The sequence below is a fragment of the Lithobates pipiens genome, unplaced genomic scaffold (assembly GCF_037356315.1).
Source record: "Lithobates pipiens isolate NorthernLeopardFrog02 unplaced genomic scaffold, aLitPip1_a1.2 Scaffold_1, whole genome shotgun sequence".
Lineage (NCBI taxonomy): Eukaryota > Metazoa > Chordata > Amphibia > Anura > Ranidae > Lithobates > Lithobates pipiens.
The window spans coordinates 72,409,406-72,429,813 of record NW_027507685.1 but is presented as its reverse complement, the minus strand read 5'-3'; positions in this window follow the sequence as shown (position 1 = coordinate 72,429,813).

The following is a 20,408-nucleotide window of genomic DNA, read 5'->3' as shown; positions in this document are numbered from 1 at the left end:
GCGCGAATCGTCTCTAACCAAACTTCTACTAACGCAAAGTCAGCAGAAGGAGCCCAAAGGGTGCTTTGCTGTGCCTTGGACCTCCTATTTCTAGTCCCGTCGTACGTGACATACGTCATCGCGCACGGTTTCAGCAAACTGTTCGTCCGTCGTGTGTGGCCATGTCCGTCCATGCTAATTTTGAGCGGACTGTTTGCCGAAACTGTTTGATGGACAAAGTTGGGCGAACAGTCCCCGCGTGTGTACGCGGCCTTACTTGTCCAGTAGACAATGTTCAGGTGTTTAAGGATCCAGCAGATAAGAGACTGGAGACATTGCTTATCATTTTCCATGGCTAGTGCAATTGGCGTCTGTCAATCTCTTAATGACAAAATAAAACAAGTCATCAAAGGGGAAGAGGTCCTGGATTTGGCAGAATTGCCCAGGGCCTTTTGTTTTGTGGTTGATGCTATTAACCACCTCAATACAGTGCAGTTACACCCCCTTCCTGACCAGACCAATTTTCAGCTTTCAGCGCTCTCACAGTTTGAATGACAATTACTCAGTCATCCAACACTGTATCCATATGAAACTTGCGTCCTTTTTCCCACACAAATAGAGCTTTATTTTAGTGGTATTTAATCACTAGTAGGTTTTTTATTTTTTGTGCTATAAATAAAATAAAACGTAAATTTTGTGAAAAAAATGCCTTTTTCTTTGTTTCTGTCATAAATTTTTGCTAATTAGTAATTTTTCTTCATAAATTTTTTCCAAAATTTATACTGCTACCTATCTTTGGTAAAAATAACACACATTAGTATATATTATTTGGGCTTTGTGAAAGTTATAGAGTCTACAAACTATCGCCAATCGCTGAAAATTGATCACTTCTGATCAGGCCTTCAGTACATCAGGTGTACCTCATTTCTTGAGACACTAACAAGTCAGGAAAGTACAAATACCCCCCAAATGACCCCTTTTTACAAAGTAGACATTCCAAGGTATTAAGTAAGTAGCATGGTGAGTTTTTTTAAGTTGTCATTTTTTCCCACAATTCTTTGCAAAATGAAGTTTTTTTTTTATTATTATTTTTTTTAAAAAAATTGTCATATTATCAGGTTATTTCTCACACACAGCATATGCATACAACAAATTACACCCCAAAATACATTCTGCTACTCTTCCCGAGTACGGCGATACCACATGTGTGAGACACAGCCTGGCCACATACAGAACACCAACATTGATGTAGTACCTTCAGACGTTCTACGAGCAAAAATGACGCATCTCATTTCTCAACCACCTATTACACTTTTGAAGGCCCTGGAGTACCAGGACAATGGAATTTCCCATAAAATTACCCCATTTTGGAAAGCAAACACCCAAACGTATAATCTGTGAGGCATAATGAGTCTTTTGAATGGTTAATTTTTTTCCAGAAGTTTTTGGAATATGTGGAAAAAAATTAAAACGCATTTTTTTTTTACACAAAATTGTCAATTTATAAGATATTTCTAACACATAGCATGTATATAGCAAAAATTACACTCCAAAATACATTCTGCTACTCCTCCCGAGTATGGCAATACCACATGTTTAGGACTTTTACACAGCCTGGCCACATAGAGAGGCCGAACATTGAAGCAGTACGTTCAGGCGTTCTAGGAGCATAAATGACATGTCTCATTTCATTCCTACCTATCACACTTTTGAAGGTCCTGGACCACCAGGACAGTGAAATTACCCACAAAATGACCCCATTTTGGAAATCAAACACCCCAACGTATATTCTATGAGACATGGGCTGCAAATAGGTACTCGGGTACTCTGATGGGCTGTGACAGGTACTCGGGTACTCTGATGGCCTGGTGACGGGTACTCTGATGGCCTGGTGACAGGTACTCGGGTACTCTGATGGCCTGGTGACAGGTACTCGGGTACTCTGATGGCTTGGTGACTGGTATTTGGGTACTCTGAAGGGCGGTGACAGGTACTGGGACAGGTACTCGGGTACTCAGATGGACTGTGACAGGTACTCGAATACTCAGATGGACTGTGACAGGTACTCGGGTACTCAGATGGGCTGTGACAGGTACTCGGGTACTCAGATGGGCTGTGACAGGTACTCGGGTACTCGGATGAACCGTGACAGGTACTCGGGTACTTTGATGGGCTGTGACAGGTACTCAGGTACTCTGATGGACTGTGACAGATACTCGGGTACTCTGATGGACCGTGACAGATACTCAAGTACCCTGATGGACTGTGACAGGTACTCGGTACTCTAATGGACTTTGACAGGTACTCGGGTACCCTGATGGACCGTGACAGGTACTCAGGTACCCTGATGGACCGTGACAGGTACTCGGGTACCCTGATGGACCGTGACAGGTACTCGGGTACTCTGATGGGCCGTGACAGGTACTCGGGTACTCTGATGGGCCGTGACAGGTACTCGGGTACTCTGACGGGCCGTGACAGGTACTTGGGTACTCTGACGGGCCGTGACAGGTACTCGGGTACTCTGACGGGCCGTGACAGGTACTCGGGTACTCTGATGTGAGGTGACAGGTACTCGGGTATTCTGATGTGCCGGGACAGGTACTCGGGTACTCTGATGGGCCGGGACAGGTACTCGGGTACTCTGATGGGCCGGGACAGGTACTCGGGTACTCTGATGGGCCGGGACAGGTATTCGGGTACTCTGATGGGCCAGGACAGGTACTCGGGTACTCAGATGAACTGTGACAGGTACTCGGGTACTCTGATGGGCTGGGAGAGGTACTCGGGTACTCTGATGGGCTGGGACAGTTACTCGGGTACTCTGATGGGCTGGGACAGGTACTTGGGTACTCTGATGGGCTGTGACAGGTACTCGGGTACTCTGATGGGCTGTGACAGTTACTCAAATACTCTGATGGACTGTGACAGGTACTCTGATGGACTGTGATTGACAGGTACTATGAGGGGTGGTGACAGGTCCTCTTTATGGGGGGGGGCAATCAGTATGATTGGTGTACACTGTAGGCGGTAACGAGATGTTACCGCAATCTCCTCCTCACACACGATTGGTGTGTGAGGAGGAGAACCCGGTAACATCTCGTTACCGCAGTTGGTTTACATTTTAGTGATCGGCTGTGAAAGGATCACAGCCGATCACGTGGGTAAACAGCCGGCCAATGGCTGTTTACCAGCGTCGGTGACGAGCAGTGTTCCCGGGGAACACGCCGCCACCGACGTGCACGCGCAGCGCGCTCACGATCGCGCGCATGCGCCGTGCAAAGTCGGGGTGTGACCATCTGTGATCGGCCGTGACTTCATCACGGCCGATCACGTGGTAAACAAGCATAACCAATGGCTGTTCACCCCCTTTGGTTGACGAACGGTATCTCCGTGACACGCCGCCACCGAAGAAACAGGGATGCGCATGCACGATCGCGCGCATTCCCTGTTTAAATGGGATGCCATCATATGACGGCCTCCCACCACAATAGGTGTGCCGCCTGGCCATCATTTGACAGCCGGCGGTCAGTATCTAGTTAAAGATTCTATTCATCAGGCATGTCGCCTTGCCCTTCTGTTAGTTCATATGCATAGGGTTTTGTGGCTTAAGTATTGGTCAGCAGAGTTGCCTTGTAAGAAACTGCTGACTGGTTTTCCCTTTCATGGAAAATGATTATTTGGGGATGACTTGGATAAATATATCCAGAAGATATGTGGTGGGAAAAGTACCCTTCTTCCAGTAAAAAGGAAGAGTAAGCGTTTCTCTTTCAAATGTTCTGCCTCTCTATCACCAGGGGTAATGGCCACCAGACAGTTACGACTGCCTCCGCCATCAACTCCAAAAGGAAGGCCTCAGAACCAAACACAGGGCCAGAAAAAGCCCTGTTGACAGAAGTCTACAAAGCAGAGTCCCAAGGCCTCCTTATGAACAGGCACTCGATCAAGTGGGGGGGGCTCCTGCAATTCTCAGGAGTCTGGTGTGAGGAAATCCAGGACAAATGGGTCACCTCCACAGTGTCTCTGGGGTACAAACTAGAATTGTCCACCGTCTTGCTTTCTAAGATCGAGTGTTCCTAAGGACCCAATAAAAAGAAGGTCCTTATTTCAGGCACTAGACTGGCTCCTATCTCAGGGGGTGATCATAGAGACTCCTTTAAGAGAACATGGGGTTGGGGTTTTATTCAAACCTCTTTACGGTGCCAAAACCAAATGGAGATGTCAGACCCATTTTAGATCTCAAGGGTCTGAACCAATTCCTAATGGAAACAATTCGCTCAGTAGTATCCACCCTGTGGGGAGGAGAACTTCTAGCATCAATAGACATCAAGAATGCATATTGCCATGTTCCAATATTTCCCGCTCATCAAAGATTCCTGCGTTTCGCAGTAGAACAGCAACATTTTCAGTTTGTGACCTTGTTGGCTACCGCACTATGGGTGTTTACAAAGGTCCTCGCTCCACTTTTGGCAAGATTGAGAGCCCAGGGTATAACAGTGGTGGTGTACCTGGACAACCTGCTGCTGATAGATTAGTCCATAGCCAGGCTAGATCAGCATGTGATAAGCACGGTCAGATATCTGGAACATTTAGGTTCGGTTCTCAACCTAAAAAAATTGTCCTTAAGACCAGTAAAGAGATTTGAGTACTTGGGTTTAGTCATAGATATTACTCACAAGAAAGTGTTTTTACCCCAGGCATGAGGTTCTTAGGGAAGATGGTTGCCTCATGGTTCCCTATGCCTAATTTCATTGAAGGTTTCTGCAAAACAGTATCCTGGTTGCCTGGAGCAGGAAAAAACAGGATTTGGATTGTCCAATGGGTTTGACTCCAAGTGTTCATCAAAGTCTCAATTGATGGTTGTCAGCCAAAAATTTGCAAAAGGGAAGACCTTCATACTCCTCACTTGGAAGATAGTGACGACTGATGCCAGCCACTTGGGCTGGGGAGCAGTCTTGGAAAAAAGACACTGTCCAGGGGAACTGGTCGGATTCTGAAAGGTTCCTACTCATCAACATTCTAGAAATCTGGGTGGCAAGTCTGGCCCTGAAGGCCTAGACAAACAGGCTATAAAACTGTCCTGTCTGGGTTCAGTCCGACAATGCCATGGCAGTAGCCTATAGTTACATAGTTACATAGTTACTTAGTTACTATGGTTTAATAAAGACACCAGTCCATCCAGTTCAACCTGAGTGACTAACTACAATTGTCCCTATCCCTGTGCATTGCACACTCACATTGGTCCCTACTCTCAAGGAGCCCACAATCCAACGTCCCCATTCATATACCAGGGCCAATATTGGACAGAAGCCAACTAACCTACCTGCATGTCTTTGGAGTCAATCATCAAGTCGGCACCAGGAGCCGTGCTGCCCAGAGAGAGGTAAACCATATTCTATGTTGGGTAGAAAGCATGGGCCTTGCCTATCTGCAGTGTTTATCCCAGGAGTGGAAAATTGGCAGGCAGACTTTTTAAGTCGCCAACAGTTGCTCCCAGGAGAATGGTCTCTGCACCCCAATGTCTTTTGGGCTATATGCCAAAGGTGGGGTACCCTGGACATAGACCTGTTGGTGTCCAGGTTCAAAAAAAAGTTGGACAATTTTGTGTCAAGGACAAGGGGCAGCTGCCTTGGGATCAGTTTCCTCTGATCTATACGTTTCCTCCAGTTCGCTTGCCCCCACGTCTCCTAACTTGTATTCCTGGTAGCTCCGGCTTGGCCCAGGTGATCCTGGTATGCGGAAATCTTAAGAATGGCAGTAGAGGAGCCTTGGACTCTCTCGTCCCACCCAGATTTGCTTTTGCAAGGGCCAGTATTCCATCCTGCCTTACAAATGCTAAATTTGACGGTTTGGCTGTTGAGACCTTCGTGCTAGAACACAGTGGGCTTTCAAGTCCAGAGGTAACTACCCTGATTAATGCAAGAAAACCAGCCACTAGAGCTATCTACTATAGAGTCTGAAAGGCCTACATCTCCTGGTGCGAGAGTAGAGGGGTTGGCATCCTTAAGTATGTCATAAGTAGAATTCTATCCTTCCTGCAATCAGGAGTAGAGATGAAACTAGCCACAAGTACTGTCAAGGGTCAAGTCTCGACTTTGTCAGTTTTTTTCCAAAAACCTCTTGCTTCTCATTCTTTAGTTTGGGCCTTTATTCAGGGAGTATCGTATATAAATCCTCCAATCAGATCACCTTGGTGTCCATGAGATTTGAACCTGGTCTTATCGGTCCTTCAGGAACCTAGTTTTGAACCAATATATGATACTCCATTGGTCCTTGTGACAAAGAAATTGGTATTTTTAGTGGCAATAACCTCCGAAAGGAGAGTTTCTTAGTTAGCAGCCTTCTCTTGTAAAGAGCCATACTTGATCATTTATAAAGATAAGGTGGTCTTATGTCCTCGCCCATCCTTTTTACCTAAGGTAGTATCCAGTTTTCATGTGAACCAGGATATTTCTCTACCTTTGTTTTTTTCCAGAACCACGTTCTGCAGAGGAAAATTTACTACACTCCCTTGACGTAGTAAGAGTAAAGAGTAAATTCTATCTGGAAGAAGTGGCTCAGATACGAAAAACTGACGCTTTGTTTGTGCTACCAGAAGGTCCCAGAAAAGGGCAAGCAGCGTCACAATCAACTATTTCTAGGTGGATCCATTCAGGCTTATGATTTAAAAGGGAAGATTCCGCCTTTTCATCCTAGGGCACACTCTACCAGGGCAGTTAGTGCTTCTTGGGGAGTTCATCACCAAGCCTCCATGACTCAAGTTTGCAAGGCTGCAACATGGTCATCAGTGCATACATTCACGAAATTCTACCAGGTGGATGTAAGTCAACAAGAGGATGCTGCCTTCGGGCGCAATGTTCTGCAGGCAGCAGTATAGGTCCTCATGTCTGATGGTGGTCTGCATTGTTTTTTTGTGTCTCCCTCCCCTCAGATGGCATTGCTTTGGGACATCCATTACAGTTATTACTGTGGTGCTCTGTGTTCCATAATTACATAGTTACATAGTTAGTAAGGTTGAATAAAGACACCAGTCAATCCAGTTCAACCTGAGTGAGGTGTCTACAATTGTCCCTATCCCTGTACATTGCACACTCACATCAGTCCCTACCCTCAAGGATCCAACAATCCAAGGTCCCCATTCATATACTAGGGCCAATTTGGGACAGAAGCCAATTAACCTACCTGCATGTCTTTGGAGTGTGGGAGGAAACTGGAGTACCCGGAGGAAACCCACTCAGGCACAGGGAGAACATGCAAACTCCAGGCAGGTAGTGTCGTGGTTGGGATTCAAACCAGCGACCCTTTTTACTGCTAGGTGAGAGTGCTAACCACTACACCACTGTGCCGCCCTAGTTCCGTTCGGTGATGTACGAAAAAGAAAATGGGATTTTTAGAACAGCTTACCTGTAAAATCCTTTTCTTGGAAGTACATCACGGGACACAGAGGTCCCTCCCCTCTTTTTTGGGATATATATATATATATATATATATATATTGCTTTGCTACAAAACTGAGGTACTCCTTGTGTGGGAGGGGGACTTCCTGTCTGTAATTATGCCAGTGTTCATCACCTGAATGTGGCGTATAACCCATACAGTTATTACTGTGGTGCTCTGTGTCCCATGATGTACTTCCAAGAAAAGGATTTTACAGGTAAGCTGTTATAAAAATCCTATTTATTTTTCTTTTTTTCCCCTTTGTACTGGCCTAAATAACTGCAATTATAAATGTATCATTTCTTTTGCATAGGATATACACATTGAATGAAAAAAGTGACTACTGAGAAGGAAAAAGAAACAGAAGTATTTGGTTTTAAAATTGAGAAGTCAACTTGGAATTAGCACAGTAGGGATCTACGCCCGCTGCCACTTTATTAGGTATACCTTGCTAGTACCAGGTTGGACCCCCTTTTGCCTTCAGAACTGCCTTAATTTTTCTTGGTATATATTTAACAAGGTGTTGGAAACATTCCTCAGAGATTTTGGTCCAAATTGACATGATAGCATAACGCAGTTGCTGCAGATTTGTCACCCGCAAATCAATGATGCAGCTGACTCCCGTTCCACCACATCTCAAAGGTGCTCTATTGGATTGAGATCTGGCGACTGTGGAGGCCATTAAGTACAGCAAACTTATTGTCATGTTCAAAAAACTAGTTTGAGATGATTTGAGCTTTGTGACATGGTGCATTATCCTGCTGGAAGCAGCCTTCAGAAGATGGGTACACTGTAGTTCTAAAGGGATGGACATGGTTAGCAACAACACTTAGGTAGGTGGTGACATTTAAACAATGCTCAGTTTGGAACTAAGGGGTCCAAAGTGTGCCAAGAAAATATCCCCCACACCATTATACCACCCCCACCAGCCTGAACCATTGATACAAGGCAGGATGGATCCATGCTTTCATGTTGTTTATGCCAAATTCTGACCCTACCATCTGAATGTTGCAACTGAAATCGAGACTCATCAGACCAAGCAACATTTTTCCAATCTTCTATTGTCCAGTTTTGGTGAGCCTGTGTGAATTGTGTCTTCAGTTTCCTGTTCTTAGCTGAAAGAAGTGGCACCCGGTGTGGTCTTCTTGTTCTGTCCACCAGATGTCTATGCTTATTATCTGTACCTGTGTTGTTAAATTTACATGTAAAGTGTGTAATTTACGTAGGACAATCATAAGTGGTGCGCAGGCTCCATTTAGCATTCCTTTTTGTCTTGCTGCACTTATTCTGTTTATTTGACTCACTGTATCTGTAGTTAGGGAAGTTGTTTATACGCAAGGAATTCTGGGTAGAATCTTGACAGGAAGTGAAGCAGCCACCATTCTTTAAGAAGACATTGCAGGAAGCAAGACATGTCTTGCTCAATCTATCGCCATCACTCCTTAGAGAACTTAAGGCCGCGTACACACGCGGGGACTGTTCGCTCAACTTTGTTCGTCAAACAGTTTCAGCGGACAGTCCGCTCAAAATTAGCATGGACGGACTTGGCCACACACGACGAACGAACAGTCCGCTGAAAGCGTGCGCGATGACGTGAACGGCACGTACGACGGGACTAGAAAGCGACGTCCTATACACTGCAATGCAAACTTCGGCGTGTAAATCCTTTCTGAGCATGCGCGGAACTTAGTTTGACGAACAAGCCTACACACGAGGGGACTGTTCGCTGAAACAAAGTTTCAGCGGACAGTTTTTCGGAAATTCCGAAAAACTTTGTTCAGCGGACTGTTCGCTGAAACTGTCCGCTGAAAGCCCACACACGAGCGGACTGTCCGCCGAAACACTGTTCAGCGGACAAAGTTGAGCGAACAGTCCCCGCGTGTGTACGCGGCCTTAATAGTAAATTTTTACTATCACATCTTGTATTGTATATCGTTGTTTCTGTATTGTATGCAATATTGTACTTATTGAGGTCTATTTCTGTTATTTTGTAGTTTCACCTGGCTTGTTCTAATAAAACTGAGATCAAAGAAATATGGTATCTGAAGTTATTGGGACAAGAAGGTTTAGCTATCTGCCCTAGAGACAGAACAGTGACATTTTTAAGTTGACCTCTGAAGGGAAGATAAGCTGACTACGGAAGTCTGTACAGCCCGGGGCTACACAGTATCCATACAGTCAGAAAGTGTCAGAGATGTTACCTGGCTGGACGACTTGCTGGCTGCTCTGGGGTGTACAGGTGCGTGCCAATACGTGTTGGCACGTGCGTTCCTGTGCGTGCAGGTATCCATGCTCCCATGGGCACTGGTGTGCATGTGCCAGCTGACCCTGGTGTGCTCGCTGGTGCGCGGATGCGTGTGCGTGATGGTGCATGTGTTCAGGTGGGAACTTGTCCGCATGCTCCTATGGGCACCGGTGCGATCGCCGGTGTCTGGGCTTGCGCATGCGGATGTTCACGCTCCTGTGCGCAATGGTGCGTACACGTGTGCACTGTTTGGCTCCAATCAGTCTATTTAGTTCTGCAGCACCCCTTGCTCGGTGCTGCCTGATCTTCAGCTCCCCGTGACCTTGCTCCTGTACCCTTATCTGTATTCTGATCTCCTGATAACTCGGCTTGCCCTTCGGACTCCCTTGATTTCTGCTTGCACCTGACCCTGGCCTGATTGACTCTGCTTCTATTTACTCCTCTGTACCTTGCTGCGCGCCCGTTGCTGAACCCGGCCTGAACCAGGACTTGCCTGCTCCACTCCTGCTCAGCACCCGTTGCCTGTGTTCCTGTCTACCATCTTGCTCTCTGAAGATCTCCTACTTCCAGCATCAGGACCCTCATCACCAGGCTCTCATACTATTCCGTACTCCCGTGCTACCTGTCCTCTCTACCAGGGGCCACAAGTCGGATATGTAAGGGAGACAAGCCTCTGCCCAAGCAGACTCAGCGGTCAGGTAGGTAGCAGTCTGATACAAAGCAAGCAGCCACGCTACACAGAGAAGCGCTCTGTCAAGCAGCATCGACACTAGAACGGTCTCTATACAGCAAGACAGCTTCTTCCCCACAACCATGTCTCACAGCGGGACATCTTCTTACAAAACACGATTAAGAGCAAGCTCATCTAGGTCATCTGTTGCAAATGCAGCAGCTATTGCCCGTTCAAAAGCAAGAGCCAGGGCCTGATTCGCACACCAAGAGCTGCAGATGAAAAAAGAAAAGGCCCACCTTGAAGCAGAAAGGGTAAGACAGGAACAAGAGAGAGAGAAGGAAAGAGTATACATGGAACAAGAGCGTATGCATGGAACAAGAGAGAGAGCAAGAAAGAGTACGCATGGAACAAGAGAGAGAGGAGGAAAGAGTACTCATGGAACAAGAGAGAGAGGAGGAAAGAGTACTCATGGAACAAGAGAAAGAGCAACAAAGAATACACCTGGAGGTCAAGGTAGCTCAGCAGGAGGCATCTCTGAAATTGCAGCAAGCTATCTTAGAAGCTAACATAGAGAAGCTGGCAGTGGACCAAGACGCTGCATTGCAGAACCAGAGCTTTAGAAGCAGCCGTCTACGATGAGCAAAGAGTAGGCAGCAGCATACCGGGTCTAGAGGAGGACCAACAAGATTCTTCGCAACGCACATCATATTATGTCTACCAGCACTGGGACCCAAGCAGCATCCCACAACAAGAAATTAAACATGACCTCAGTGAGTCACATCAAATAAAGCAGCAACAAGATGACCTTGGACCCCAGTGCTACAAGCAAGAAAAATTAGACAGAGTTCCAGACTTTCTGGTCCCAACCAAACCTTCTCCTCCACAAGGTACCCAGCCTTCATACAAACATAAAACACCAGTCTTCACTCCAAAGGTGTATGCAATGAGCCAGTACGAACTGCCAACCTTATGCAAGTTTGAACCCAGCGCGCCTAAAGAAGAGACTTTTACCAGGTATGCCTTTACACTGCACCACAATACACCAGCAGCCTACCCCAATGCAAATCAGACTACTGTAGACTTTGCCAAGTTCCTGGCCAAAAGAGAGTTGGTTACCCAAGGACTTGTCAAATTCAGTGATCACCCTCAACACTGTACGGTGTGGCAATCCTCTTTGCAGACTGTCATTCAAGATCTAGCTCTATCCTGCAGGAAACAGATAGAACTCCTCGTAAAGTGGCTTGGCAATGATTCTGCTGAACATGCCAAAAGGGTCATAGACATTAATATAAACCCCCCTGAGATAGACCTTACATCTGGAACAGACTGGATAGACAAATGGAAGAGGAACGGCGCCTTCTAAATGCAGTAAAATGGTCAATTTTAATAACATTTTTAAAAATCAATACACTCACAAAAGTGGTTCATAGATGGGCATTGTAATTATTTCAACATCCGCTAGTCGCCGTCAGAGAGGAGAGGCCATCAGTTGTAAATCCAGCAGAGGGATAGATGATGTGGATAGTCCCAGGCCCGGAAACACCAATGGATATGATGTTTCCGGTGGTTGTGGAGCACAAACACTAGGCACCAGCACTGGCGGGGATCTGCGTCACTTCTGGGTTAGCGGGAAGGAGCTCACGTTCGGGACATGCATGTCCCTTCTTCAGGCTTTATGGCGGCCATCTTAGATAAGGTCCTTTTATAACCCCTAGGTCACGTGATTGTTACCATAGCAGCATGAGAAACAGGAAGTAGCAGCATAAGAAACAGGAAGTAGATAAGGTAATTTAATACCCCTTAGGTCACATGATTTTTACCATAGCAGCATAAGAAACAGGAAGTAACAAGAAGGGCTCTATATATAAAACACGACAACGCTAATGGTAATGATGAGTATAGAGTGATGGGGGAAACAGTATACATACATGAGAATAAACATAGATAAAGATATGGATTGTTGGAATGGTAAAACAGAGGGGAATAGCGAGTGAGATAAAAATAATCATAATAATAATAATAATAATAAAAAAAATAAAAAAAATAGATGTAGAAATCAGAATAAATGAGAAAACCATAAGAGAATTACGGATGTGATAGACTATAGATATTACTTATGTTTAATGCAAATGGTGACTAGGACACGTCTAGTTTAATTTTTGTTTGATTTTGAGGAAATTATACATTGGATTATGGGGAAATTTTAGATGTGTTTGAATATTAATATAATTATAAGGGATAAATTATATAAATAATAAGTAGTAGTATTTCAAAACATTTGTATTATAAAATAAGACTCAGAAATAAGAACAAGAAGGGGGAAAATGTGCAGACTGTGAAGATCTTTAATTTATCTTCTCATTTACTATCTTCAGCTGAACAGTCCCTTTTAGCGAGGGGTCTCACTTTGCACCCACTGAAGCCCCAAACCCCTTCACTCTGTTCCTGGATCTTAACAGGTTTGTCAGAAATCTTACTGTGACACGTTACTTTCAAATTCAATCTGCTGAGAATAACTCTAGTGATAAGAACTGCAGCGACAATATTAATACTGGCTTTAGAGACACAGACCCCTCCCAATAACACTGCTACATCCAGTTCATCAATGATGGAACCGTTAGAGTTGAATGCACTAGCGGATCTGGAAGATTTATACACAGGGGATCTGGACATTTTTGTTGAAACACTAGCTCAATATTCATCAACTCTTTCTCCCATCCAACATACTGCTTTTAAACCCAAATCCATTTTTAATCCCACCTTTGCTAAAGGCCCCTACATCCTCAGTTTCTATCAGGTAGTATATGCGGATATATTACGCTTATGTGAACAACCTACCACCAATACTTTCTCTAACTTATCTATGTCGGAACGTAAAGCTTTGAAAGATCTCTCAGACAACAGACAGGTAGTCATCAGGCCGGCCGACAAAGGAGGCGGCATAGTTGTTTTAAATCGTAATGATTACCTTATGGAAGCAAATAGATTACTGTCTGACACGTCTACATATACTAAACTCTCCTCAGATCCCTTGTCTAATTTTCTACCAGAAGTACATGATTTGGTTAATAGGGCCTCTAAAGACGGTATCATCACCAAATCCAAGGCATCCTTTTTAATACATGACTTTTATAAGAGACCCTACTTTTATCGCCTACCCAAGGTGCATAAGGATCCCCTCAACCCTCCAGGCAGACCAATTGTAGCTGCCATGGAGAGCATCACCAGTTATTTCTCCATCTACTTGGACCATTTTCTTCAACTCCTCGTTAGGAATCTCCCCTCATATATCAAAGACAGCATACATCTACTTGACACATTACATTACACTTGGGAACCAGCGTACCGTTGGCTATCACGTGATGTGGTATCGATCTATACCTCCATCCCCCACACAGTGGGTCTACAGGTGGTAAAACATTACCTTGACTCTGATTCCCAGCTAAATCCACGTCAGGCAGAATTCCTGTTGGAGATACTCGAATTCTGCCTCACACACAACTATTTCGAGTTTAACGGCCAGTTCTATATCCAAACCAAAAGCACGGCGATGGGGGGAAATTTTGCCCCTAGTTACACTAACCCAATGATGGGGTTGTGGGAGGATACATTCATCCATTCCAACAACCCCTACGCTTCCCATGTGGTCTTTTTTGGCCATTATATTGATGACATGGTGAACATCTGGGATGGCCATGACACCCTTATCCCAGAGTTCCTGCAATATTGCAATGACAACACCATGGGATTGTCCTTCACTTCAGTTACTGATAGTGACAAGCTCTCCTTTCTTGAACTGTTCCATCAGGGCACTACCATCTGTGCACAGAATTATATCAAACCTTCTGCTGGAAATTCCTATTTACATTTCACGAGTTGTCACCACCCCCGTTGGATCAACAACATCCCTAAAAGCCAGTTCTGTAGATTGAAACATAATTGCACTCGCAAACAAGATTACATCACCCACAGTCAGCTACTCAAAACTAAGTCCATAGAAAAGGGATACCCAGAAGACACCATCGATTAAGCCTTTAAGCACTATCTCCACAAAGATGACAGTGTCAATAAAGAGCCACCATCCTCCGACAATCCCTGTTCCATTAGGTTTATCACACAGTTCCACAATAAATTCAAAAACATGGAAAGTATCTTTCACAGACATTGGCCAATTTTGAAAGAAGATCCTTACCTCAAAACTGTTGTTACTGATCGCCCCCATATCACCTACAGGAGAGCCAAAAACATTAAGGCTCAACCAGCACCCAGCAAGCTGAAACCCCCACTGGTACTGCTCTCACATCCTTTTTCAATATTAGATGAATGTACCAGTGTAAGAAGCCTCTATGCCTTACATGTCCTTATGTGACGCTCAGACAGAAAGACTTCTTACACAATGGCAAACTATATCAAATACCTGATTTTTTTTACCTGTTCCTCCGAATTTGTGATTTATTGCCTCACCTGTCCTTGTGGCCTTCTATATGTTGGCTGCACTATCCGGACTTTACGCAAGCAGTTTGGGGAACACCGAAATTCGATTGAATTAGGCAGGGACAAACACAGTGTGCCCCGACATTTCCTTGAAGTTCATGAACAATCCACTACAGGTCTACGAGTGTGGGTGCTGGAATCCATATCCAAAACCCTCCTTCCAGCTGAACGCTACAAAAAACTCTGTGAGAAGGAGAATTATTGGATTTATTTTTTGGACACTTTATCCCCTGTAGGGTTGAATGAAACCATTGAAATAAATACTCTGTTATAAATTATACACATTCTGAATACTAATATAATTCATATTCCATGTGCTTAGTTATTTATAGTTTATCTTTTTTTTTTACCACCCCCATTTTTTACCACCTTTTACCACCCTTTTTTCCCAGCTCTTTATATTTTATTTTATTTTAAAATACAACTGTTTTGAAATACTACTACTTATTTATATAATTTATCCTTTATAATTATATTAATATTCAAAAGCATCAAAAATTTCCCCATAATCCAATGTATAATTTCCTCACAATCAAACTAAAATTAAACTAGACATGTCCTAGTCACCATTTGCATTAAACATAAGTAATATCTATAGTCTATCACATCCGTAATTCTCTTATGGTTTTCTCATTTATTCTAATTTTTACATCTATTTATTTATTATTTTTTTATTATTATTATTATTATTATTTTTATCTCACTCACTATTCCCCTCTGTTTTACCATTACAACAATCCATATCTTTAGCTATGTTTATTCTCATGTATGTATACTTTTTTCCCCATCACTCTATACTCATCATTACCATTAGCGTTGTCGTGTTTTATATATAGAGCCCTTCTTGTTACTTCCTGTTTCTTATGCTGCTATGGTAACAATCATGTGACCTAAGGGGTATTAAAGGACCTTATCTACTTCCTGTTTCTTATGCTGCTACTGTCTGTTTCTCATGCTGCTATGGTAACAATCACGTGACCTTAGGGGTTATAAAAGGACATTATCTAAGATGGCCGCCATAAAGCCTGAAGAAGGGACATGCATGTCCCAAATGCAAGCTCCTCCCCTTTAACCCAGAAGTGACGCAGATCCCCGCCAGTGCTGGTGCCTATTGTTTGCGCTCCACAACCACCGGAAACATCATATCCAGCGGTGTTTCCGGGCCTGGGACCATCCACATCATCTATCCCTCTGTCGGATTTACAGCTGATGGCCTCTCCTCTCTGACGGCGACTAGCAGATGTTGAAATAATTACAATGCCCATCTATGAACCACTTTTGGGAGTGTATTGATTTCTAAAAATGTTATTACATTTTACCATTTTACTGCACTTAGAAGGTGCCGTTCCTCTTCCATTTGTCTTTTTCACAGCACTTTTTACATTTCTACTTGGAACTGGCAGCCCCCTATGGATAGTTTCTTTTTAATTCTTTTTAATTATTTTAACTATTTTTATTATTTTTCCTTATACTTCATGGACATTACTGACTGTAACAGCCCATTGTGGTTATTAATACTATTTATACTCTATGTTCATTCCCATTCAACACTATATGAGTTTGTTTACTAGTCATATTCATAGTGCGCCGTATTATATTTTGTTTTCACAAACTGGATAGATGTTATGGCTCACCAGAGGCTATAGAGAGTACACTGTTTAAAAGGATAGAAGACTTCCCAAAAATACCTAGCAAAGGTTACCAAAGGCTCAGAGAATTCAGTGACCTGTGTGTTACAAGTTGCTAAAGCAGAAGGAGACTTACCTTGCCTTTCTTATCTTGACTCTGCTAGAGGTATTAACTCCTTAGCACAAAAACTTCCTTATGAGTTACACGAAAGATGGATTACTCATGGCTGTAACTACAAATGAAAACACAATGTGTCTTTTCCACCCTTTAGTGAGTTTGTGTACTTTGTAGACAGACAAGCAAGAATGAAAAGATGACTCCAGCTTCATTTTTCCAGTGTCTTATACCAATTCTTCTGGCCCTAAACAACTCAGAGCTGCAGTAGCAGTGTACAAAACTAACATTTCTTCCCACAGATTTGCAGAGTATCAACTAGAGGATGAAGACAGCGACCCTACGAAGTTCTGCCCTCTACATAAGATGCCACATCCTCTTCTGGAATGCAGAGCCTTCAGGACAAAAACCATCCAGGATCGCAAAGCTTTCCTCAAAGAGAACAACATCTGTTACAAGTTCTGCTCTTCATCCACGCATTTCACCAAGGACTGTAAGGTCAGTGTTAAATGTACAGAATGTGACAGCACAGATCACAACACAGCTCTACACCCAAGGCCTACTCCAAGAACTTCCCCCCTATTCATAAGGACAAGGAGCAAGGCAGGGAGACCAAAGACTAGTACAGATGCAATAGCAATCACTTCACAGTGCACTGAAGTCTGCAAAAAAGTACAGGCAGCAGATCCTGCTCCAAAATCTGTCTCGTGAGAGTTTACCCAAAAGGACGCAGAGACAAAGCAGTCAAGCTCTACGTCATTTTGGATGATCAGAGAGTAATAAGTCAGTAGCTAGATCTGTGTTTTTTGACATTCTAAACCTTACCCATTAGTCCCAAAGTCCCCATTAGCCCTTACTCCCTTAGGACTTGTACAGGTACAGTGGAAATGGCTGTGAGAAGAGCTGACGGCCTACAAATTTAATCCATGGATGGTAAGACATGCCTACCCTTACCGACCATAATAGAGTGCAACCAGATGCCAGACCACAGATCAGAGATTCCCACTCCAGACGCAGTAGCTCACCGGACTCACTTGAACCACATAGCACATCTCATACCCGAACTAGATGATCAGGTTCAGATAATCTTACTTCTAGGGAGGGACATCTTGCAAGTCCACAAAGTAAGAAAACTGATCAACGGTCCTCAAAACGCCCCATATGCCCAAAAACTGGTCCTCGGGTGGGTCATTATAGGTGATGTTTGCCTGGGAGGTGCACACAAACCGGCATCTGTTAATAACCTTCTCACTAGTGCCCTAGAGAATGGTCGTCCTTCTCTTTTGCAACCCTGTCAAAATCACATCCTCATAAAGGAGCTACCACACAACATCTATGTACCTCTTTCCTTCCTAGGTCCCCTCTGTGACAGCAATATTTATGATGAGGACCAAAGCGACTTAGGACGCAAGAGAGCAAAGGAAGATAGCCAGGTAGCAATGTCTATTGAGGATAGGCTCTTCCTAGAAGTTATGGAAAAGAATATGGAGAAAAACGTGACTAATAGCTGGCTTGCACCTCTTCCCTTTAGGCCACAAACATGACGTTTGCCTAACAACAGAGAACTAGCATATAAACGCCTCACTTCCCTAAGACACAATCTTAAAAGGAAACCAGAAATGGGAGAACATTTGTTTTCCTTCATGGAGAAAATATTCCAGAATGGTCATGCTGAGATAGCCCCAAACCTCAAAGACTCAGAGGAATGTTGGTACTTATTCATATTTGGGGTTTATCACCCTAAGAAGCCAGGGCAGATTAGAGTTATGTTTGATTCCAGCACCAAGCATGAGGGTGTCTCTCTAAATAATGTCCTTCTCTCTAGCCCTGACCTTAAAGCGGGAGTAAACCCGCTGACATTTTTTTTCAGACCTGCAAGGGAAAAGGCATAATGAGCTAGTATGCACCACATACTAGCTCATTATGAAATACTTACCCTAAAACGAGGCCCTCTCACCTGATCCACGCCGAGGGAGCAGACATGTTCCCTCGGCGTACCTTCTGGGTATCACGGCTCCGGCGCTGTGAGTGGCCGGAGCAGCGATATTGTTGAGATTTCTTTCTGGCAGGGTCCGGCGTCAGCTGAGAGTTCCCTGTGCACATGTACCGCTGCAGTAAACGGCTCATTGCGAGGGGAATATCTCCTAGACCATACAGGTTTAGGAGATTTTTTTTTACCTACAGGTAAGCTTTATTATAGGCTTACCTGCAGGTAAAAGTTGAAAAAAAAGACTATACAACCGTTTTAACAACAGACTAGTAGAAGTACTTCTCTGCTTTAGCAAGGATTCAGTCGCATTCATGGCAGACATACAGCAAATGTTATATTGCTTTCTTATTAAAGAAGAACACCAAAACTTTCTGAGGTTTCTCCGGTCCAGGGACAAAAACCCTCTAGAAAAATCACAGAATACCGCATGAGGGTCCACATATTTGGCAACAGTCCTTCCCCTGCAGTTGCTTTATATGGCCTCAGACACTCTGCTAGAGTGGGAGAGTTAGAGTATGGGTCAGATGTGAGACAGTTTGTGGACAAGGATTTCTAGGTGGACGATTGCTTGAAGTCACTACCCACAAATAAAGCTGCAATTAGTCTCCTCAAAAGAACTCAGGCAATGCTTGCTTGTTCCAACTTAAGACTACACAAGATTGCTTCCAACAGTAGAGAAGTTTTAGAAGCCTTTCCTGTCCAAGATCATTCTAATGAGTTAAAGGACTTAGATCTAGGCACAGACTCACTTCCCATGCAACACAGATTTGGTTTGCTTTGGGACATAAGAGCTGACATGTTTACTTTCCAAGTAAACACAGAAGAAAAACCCTTTCCCCGTAGACCTGTCCTGTCTACCATAGGCTTTGCAGCACCTGTCACCATCCAGGGTAAGGCACTACCTAACCTGTGAGTCACTAGATTGGGACCACCCTCTCCCCACCGACAAGAAGAACCTATGGTTAGAGTGGAAGGACTCACTAGCAGCTCTATCCAACCTTAAAATTCCATGGCCATATGCTCCTCTGTCATCTGCTGACGTTCAGATGCAAAGACTTTGTGTGTTTTCGGATTCTTCTGTTAAAGCAATTGCTGCTGTAGCTTACCTGAAAACCATATACACTAAAGGACAATGCCTCATAGGGTTCATAATGGGGAAAGCAAAACTTGCACCACTTCTCGAACACACCATAAACAGGCTGGAACTTTGTGCTGCAGTATTGGCTACAGAGTAAGGATGAGCCGAACACCCCCCCGGTTTGGTTCGCACCAGAACCTGCGGACAGACCTAAACTTGGTGTGAACTTTAGAACCCTATTAAAGTCTATGGGACTCGAACGTTCAAAATCAAAAGTGCTAATTTTAACTAGTTCCCAATCGCCAGCTGTCAAATGACGGCCAGGCGGCGCACCTATTGTGGCGGGAGGGCGTCATATGACGTCCTTCCATTTAAACAGGGAATGCGCACGATCGTGTGCGCGCATCCCTGTTTCTTTTGCGGCGTGTCACAGAGACACCGCTCGCCGCCGAAGGGGGTGAACAGCCATTGGGTATGGCTGTTTACCACGTGATCGGCCGTGATGAAGTCACGGCCAATCACAGATGGTCACATCCCCACGGTGCATGGCACGTGCACGCGATTGCAAACGCGCTGCACGTGCACGTCGGTGGCAGCGCGTTCCCGGGAACACTGCTCATCACAGACACTGGTAAACAGCCTTTGGCCGGCTAATCACTAAAATGTAAACAAACCACGGTAACGAGATGTTACCGGGTTCTCCTCCTCACACACCGATCGTGGGTGAGGCGGAGATCACGGTAACATCTCGTTACAGCTTACAGTACACA